The following is a 6,924-nucleotide window of genomic DNA, read 5'->3' on the forward strand; positions in this document are numbered from 1 at the left end:
ACTAATTGACCACCCGTACACAGCATTCCTGTTCCACTAGCCTTTCTCTTGAGACCGACAAAAAACCCCAGAACTCAAGAACACCTCCACCAGACCCACAGACTGTAGTATGATTAATTACATTTTCCCTTCCCAGCCCACCCCTTTCTTTCTTGCTCACTCTCTTGTCTCCTGAGCTTTGTGTATTGGTCTGAGTAGTTAACCTCCCTTGATACTTTAAGTTAAACATCCTTGTAATGTCAGACCAGCCAGAAGGAAATCCATTGTGTTTCTTTTTTCTTTTCTGCTGTCGCTTTTTCTTTTTGTAGTGATTCATTATTTGTAAGTCTAAAGGCTCATTTTTCTCTTTTTGGTGAGCCTTTTCAATCTAAAATATCCCATTGCCTGGCTACAGATGTGGTGAATGATGTTTTGGAGTAGGGTAAAAATAAACAAATCCTTTTGACCTCACTTGCCACAAACCCGGAGAGAAAAATGAAAAGCTTATAAAATAAGACTTACTACTGCACTGGGCAATGGGATGGCTGACACGCTGACGCCAAGGACAAAGGTCAAATGACAACACAAGTTTAGATTACTGCCCTAAGACTGACTGTGCAATCATTACATAGCACCCGCTAGGTAACAGTTTAATAATATTTGCTTGTGTTGGGCTTGTGTCATATTCAAGTTAAATGTTTGGCTGGTTTCTTTTGGGGTCAGAGTGTGTTCCCCAGGGTTCATTCTTTTTGTACTAATGAGAAACCAAGCTGTTTTTATCATTGCATATAAAGCAAATATTAACTAGAGGTTTAGGCATTCTTCACATTCTTCATGGAAATATCACGTGACAAGTAAAAGACTTCTGATTTCTGGAATCCTGATTTCCTCCTCACGCTCTCCACTTTAGTCTTGTTTTACTAGATTTTTTAGGCATCACTCTGGGTCTACACACCTGAATCAAATGATTAGGTCATTACCAGGCCTCTGGAGAACTTCAAGACACATAGAGGAGGTCATTTAGCCATTTAAATCAGCTGTGTTGGATCAAGGACACGTCTAAAACCTGCAGGACACCGACCCTTGAGGCCTGGAGTTCCCCCACCTCTGGTCTAAAGACTTGTGATTGATAAGCCATTAGCCAATGGGCATGTAGGCTTATACTCAGACCCTCCCCTTTTCATCAAAAGCAAGCGTGAAAAAAATGGCACTTCATCAATGAGTGGGTGATGCCATCTTTTACACCATCTATTTTTAAAATGCCTAACTTTATAACCTGGTTAAAAAAAATTGGATAATTTCCTCGTTCATAACACCTGTACAGGGGTAAAATTGTTTATTCCCTTGTAACTTTTGTATAACTTTTCTATATTTCTATATTCTAAATACTGCAATTAGGAACATGGCTACATTAGATTGACAGGTGTCTCAAAACAGGCAGCTGTAGCCGATCAGTCTTCCAGGCCTAACCTCTTCTAATTGGAGTCACTGAACTGGAGCTCTCAACTGTGTTTGTACAGTTGGTGCCTTTTGGAGCTTTTTAATAAACCAAAAAGACACTGAGTGGGTGAAACTGGTGAGTGAAATTGCTACACCACTTATCAGGTGTCAGTGAGTAACCCATACAGTTCAATGCATTTTACTAACCAAGATTTCAAGTGCTCATTAATTACTTAGCGCTGCGATGTCTCATCTGCATATGGTCACATCTGGCTTGCAAAAACTAAAATGGGGCGGCAGCCAAAATGCTAATGTTGAGGCCTCAAAATAGGTGACCTCATGGTGGCTGTCTTTTACTAAGTATATGGTAAATCCCCGTACACTTCCATGTTAAAATGATGAACGTTTCTACAGAAATATACTGAAAAAACCCTGATTTAGTCATGATAATTTTTCATTTTGTGTGCCAAGTCCAAAAAAGGCAATAATGAAAAGCTGCCTGTAACCCAACACCCAAAACAAACTCAGATCCAATCACTGGGAGTAATTACTCTGGGAGAGAGGAGAGCGGGGTAAGTCCAGGTAAGTCCTTTAACAAAGATTCCAAAAAGACGCTCCCAAGTTTTCTTGATAATGCAGATGAGATTGCTTACTTGTTGACACCGCAGTGAATACCCTGAAAGGGACAACTGGTTTGTTCTGAAGAAGAAGCTGAGATCATAGGCAGGTGGGCAGGCAGGTGAGGCGAGTCCAACAATAAATTTAAGAAGCCTGTGTTCCCTGCTAATCTGGCATGTGACTATATCCCTCCTTTATATACAGTCTATGACCTGGCATGAAGAACAGGTGCATGGCTAGTGCACCACCTGTACAAAAGCTGAATGATAATGATCTTCATCTTGACCTATATCTCGTCTAATATACGCTTATAGATAAGCAAATATCTATAAGTGTCTGTGAATGTCAACCAATAATAAATAACAAGAAATTTAAGTACAAAAGTTTAAAAGACAGAACTTGAGTCCCTTTCCATAACACCTAAATGATGGTTGGCGAGTATGCTTTAATTTCCTTCTGTGAAGTCTCAGTGCTTCTAATCAGCAGACAAGCCAAAGGCAAGCAACCCATACAAATGGAGGTATAAGGCTGAGCAGGCCCAACACTTACAGGAATGTGTGAATAGTGACAAAACCATGTATTTGCAGGTACTTCCGCAAAGAGGTCTAGCACCCTCAGCCCAAGAGCAACCCCAAGAAGGCCACAGCTGTATGTGAACGTTGTGGGGACAGCTCCGTTCACTTTGATCGTTCGACATTTGAGCGTCCCTGATCTCCACAAGCACTGCACGTGTTGTTTGATATTTTGAGTGCACAAACTGAGACATTCCAGACATGTGAACTGCCCATGACAAATGATCACCCTTTGGGTTTTTCAGCTTTCGCATGCTGCGGGTTTTTTGGCATGGTAAAGTTCACCTTGGCCTGAGAGTTTTCCCTTTTCTCCGGCTTCAATGACTGGAGCAGCACCCCATAATGTGGGTAAGTATTGGTGTGGATTGTTATTTTAGAGAAGATATAATTTTATATTAACTTTTTTTTACACCGGACAGCCTGCATTTAGAACATTGACAGGTCTGTGTGTCATTTAGTGGGCTGTTGACTGGATTAAATCAGCTTCAATAACACAGATCCTATGCACAGCACAAAAAACCTTGGAAGTTGGTTTCATTTTAGTTTGAAGCCATAACCCTCTGAGAAGCGAGAAGTGAAAATAACATTTATTACTGCCAGATTAGTCACTGCATATTAGGGGGTGATGTTAGTTTTGATTGGCTTCCAACTCTGCTCCAGTTTCTTCAGTGGTTGCATGAAATATGTCCCGTTTTTCAGTTCACAACTGGAGCCTCGAGGTGTGCTACATCTTTTAAAAGGCGTTATAGAAGCCCATTGATTTCTCCATTTCATTAAACAGGCCTTGCACTGTGCCACAGCTGATGTCATTCTAGTGTTTCCTGTCATTTTCCAAGCAGGCGGTGTTTCACATGCCCTTCTCCAAAGTCTGTCCAGTCAAATCCTCACATGATTGATTCTTATACGCTTCATTTATAGCATTCATCAAATTTCCATTGAATCATGAAACTTTGCCTGACTACTGTCCAAAGTATTCTAGCCGCAGAGAGAGAAATGTTAGGTTCTCTTGGGGCATATTGTAGGTCCCCCATAAACTGATGGCAGTTTGCAAAAGAAAGAGAACAAAAATGTTGGACTAAAGAACGTTTTCCCCCACCAAATGAAAAATTTGTAAATCTTTACATTCTAACGACTTTAACATTCAAATGACTCTTAGGGTGAAGATTGTCTGTTTGCAGAGGGTGGATTTTTGTTATTCCTGCATTTGTCTCTCCAGTCTTGGGTAAGGCTGTTGGATTGTAATGTTTGCATAAAGTTTACTGCCCCCCCTTTACTCCTACTTTGGCTACGCTCTTTTGCAAATGAATATTACTGCCAGAAAACATGGCAGCAGCAGCGCAAGAATGCTTCCCAGATCTGTGTGGAGGTTTGCATATGTTAATGGCTACATTTGTGTGCTTGTGTGAGTCAAGTATTGTTAGGACAAAGATTGTAATTGCAAATATCCTGTATAACCATGTCTGACTGAAACTCAGAAACATACAGTACTATGGAAAAGTCTTGAGCTACCCCTCATTTCTTTATACTTTGCTTCCAAGGAGTCAAACTTTCTTGCAGTGTTTTAAAGTGGTCTTGAGCAATAGTTCTCTAATCTTCATGAAGATCTTTCAGTTTTTTTCCTTTATTGGCTGCTTTTTCACTTCTAAGAGCTTAACTCAAAAAAATTAACCCACTGTTATGCCTAGAAACAGGCAAATGAGCAAAGAACCAGTGCTAATTTGTGTTCTTAGTTACTTTGTTACTCGTAGTCTTTTGCAAAAACATGTGTTGCCATTTCTTTACCCGAATCTATGAAGAATTCTAAGGATAACACAGTTTTACAGGCAGAAACACTATTTTTTAAACCCAAAAATTGATTCCCAAAGAAATATCTTCCCAAAACTTGGTATATCTCAGCAGGGTGTGCAGTGCATCCTCTAAGAAAATTGAGGAAACTAGGACAGGTGCAGGACAGAAGAAGAAGTGGCAGGCCTAAAAAAATATATCTACAGCAGATGAACAGTATCTGAAAGTTTTGTTTTTATGAAACAGGAAAAAATCCAGAAAAGACCTGACAAAGTACCTGAGAGAGTCATCCTGCCCTTCAGCTGATCCCTCTACTGTCCACTCCAGAAATGCTCTCAGCTGAAGGGTGGCTGTCAATGAGCCATTCTTCAGGAAGGAACAGGGAGAAAAGGCTGAGTTATGCCAAATTACATAAGAGCTGGACTGAAAATCAGTGGCCATGGGTCTTATCCAAATCCAAATCACATTTTATTTTTTTGTCCAATCATCATCTATCACCATTTGTAAAACACAGTGGAGGGGCCAGTGGTGTTGGGGATCTTATCTAAATTAGTGGAATTATGAACTCAGAAAAGTACCATCACAATTTGATCCAAAATGCCCTGGAAAAGTGTCAGACTGGCAATGGCTTTATTTTGACAATGACAACCTAACACACTGTCAATGCCGTAAAAGTATACCTGGATTGAAAAACACACAATGGAATACTGTTAGTCATCAACTGGGCTCCTCAGGTCCCAGACAGACAGATCATGTTGACAGACAGAGCTTTGAATGTCCTTCAAGAATCCTCGAGAACGATTCCTGAAGACTAAAAGAAATGACGAGAAAGCTGCCTAAGAGAATTCAGACTGTGTTGAAAAATAAAGCTGGTCATACGTAATGACTTTCAAGCTCTTTAGAATTGTACAAACTCCAATTTTTGCCATCTATACTATATTTCACACATATGTGTGTAAGTGGAGTACCTTTGTGTGAAAGAAACTCTAAATTTGTTATTACAAATTCAAAGTTTTTTGCACTGCATCAACTATTGTAATAAGGGCAATAATAGTTCAAAATACATACAATGTGATAAACAGCACAGTTTTTGTGAGGCAGTGAGAGACCAGAATTCTTTCACAGCTTATATAGTCTAGCGCTGACACAGTACCATTGGACATGAGTTGTTGCTGCAGGAAAAGACAATTTACTGTAATGGCGAATTCATCTTTTCTATAGCTGGACAGTGAGGAAGTAGTTCTCCGCCACTGCGGGTTACACTGTGGGGCCAGGGAGGTGTTGTGGAGGGGCTGTGACGGTGTTGCTAAGCAACGAGCAGGGCAACTTGGCGTAATGAGCGTGGGGCTCAGGAGCTGTCTGCTCAGTGTTCCAGGTCCTGACAAGAACAGACAGGCTGGCCTGGGACGGCCTGCATGGAGCTGCCACCATGGCCACCTGCTCACAGCAATCATCACCAGCGATTCAGCCAGCCACCGATACAGCATACAGACCCAATTAAGAGCTCTGCATGTCCCCCTCCAGCCAGCCATCACTAACACTCCTGCAAGTCTGACAAGGCTGCCTTTTTTTCCCCTTAGCAAATCTCTAATTAACAACATTGGCAGTGTTGAGACCGGGCACTACAGAACTGCTGAAAGGGGCTGGGACTCTGCTCGGGTAATCAGCTTAAATACAGGTTTATTTCCTGCCCCCTGTGCCTTGCTACATCCAGCAGAGATTGCATTCTTTTATCTGTTTATCTCCAATTTCCTCTGACTTGTAACGTGTCTCTCAGACACACTGTCACCTCCACTTAAGGCCAGACTTGGTGCTCCTGCAATCAGATGGTTTCAAAGCTGTGATCAGAGTTAGTTTTGGCAGGGCATAGTTCTTCGAAAAATCTCTGTCTGTTAGATTGCTTGCCACCTCCTTTCTTAGCACTCCCACTTCAAGAGTAGTGAACAAGGATCAAAGAGTCCTAACTAAAAAAAACAACCCAAAACAACCTCTTTCTTCAATCAGTCAAACATAACTATTTACCTTATTCTTTTGTAAAGACAGATAGAGATCAATATTTTTTGTTATTCCTGTAGCAAAGCAATGCCAAATTTGAAAGTGGAAAATGAAGAGATAATATTGTGAAATGACCTCATTATCAAAGTGGGATTAAGAGAGCTGTGTGTTCAGCCGAGAAGAGAGGAGGCAGAGGAATTTCCTTTCAGTGTGGACATGTTATTGTTTGTGGCCTGTGCACAGCAGATAGATGAAATATCCTCCACTGTTTAAAGTTAACTCTTAATATAGGACGGTCACGTTTGAGCTCAGGCAATCATTTGTCTTTAGCAAAGTGATACAGATACATTTATATGTAGCATAGCGTAGAGATCATCTGTTCTTTCACTGAATTTACTTGCCATTGAAGATTATTTTTCTACTGCGAGGAGACAAAAAAGAGGCTGTCATAAAGCTCTCCAGTGGTTAGTTTTCCACTCTCTCTTTGGCTGGACTTGGACGCCGATGATTAATGAGAAATGAAACAGTATGGCTT

The 6,924-nt window shown here is 40.9% G+C and overlaps 1 long non-coding RNA gene across 1 annotated transcript in view; it reads left to right on the forward strand.

The window, feature by feature from the left end:
• Positions 1–2,860: 2,860 nt before the first annotated feature.
• The window catches only part of LOC105940944 (uncharacterized), a 38,037-nt gene continuing 33,973 nt past the window's right edge, over positions 2,861–6,924 (forward strand). The window contains exon 1 of the long non-coding RNA XR_001167602.2: positions 2,861–2,957. This is a non-coding gene — a long non-coding RNA (uncharacterized LOC105940944). The remainder of the gene's footprint in view (positions 2,958–6,924) is intronic.

The sequence above is a fragment of the Maylandia zebra genome, linkage group LG7 (genome assembly GCF_041146795.1).
Source record: "Maylandia zebra isolate NMK-2024a linkage group LG7, Mzebra_GT3a, whole genome shotgun sequence".
In the NCBI taxonomy this organism is placed as follows: Eukaryota; Metazoa; Chordata; class Actinopteri; order Cichliformes; family Cichlidae; genus Maylandia; species Maylandia zebra.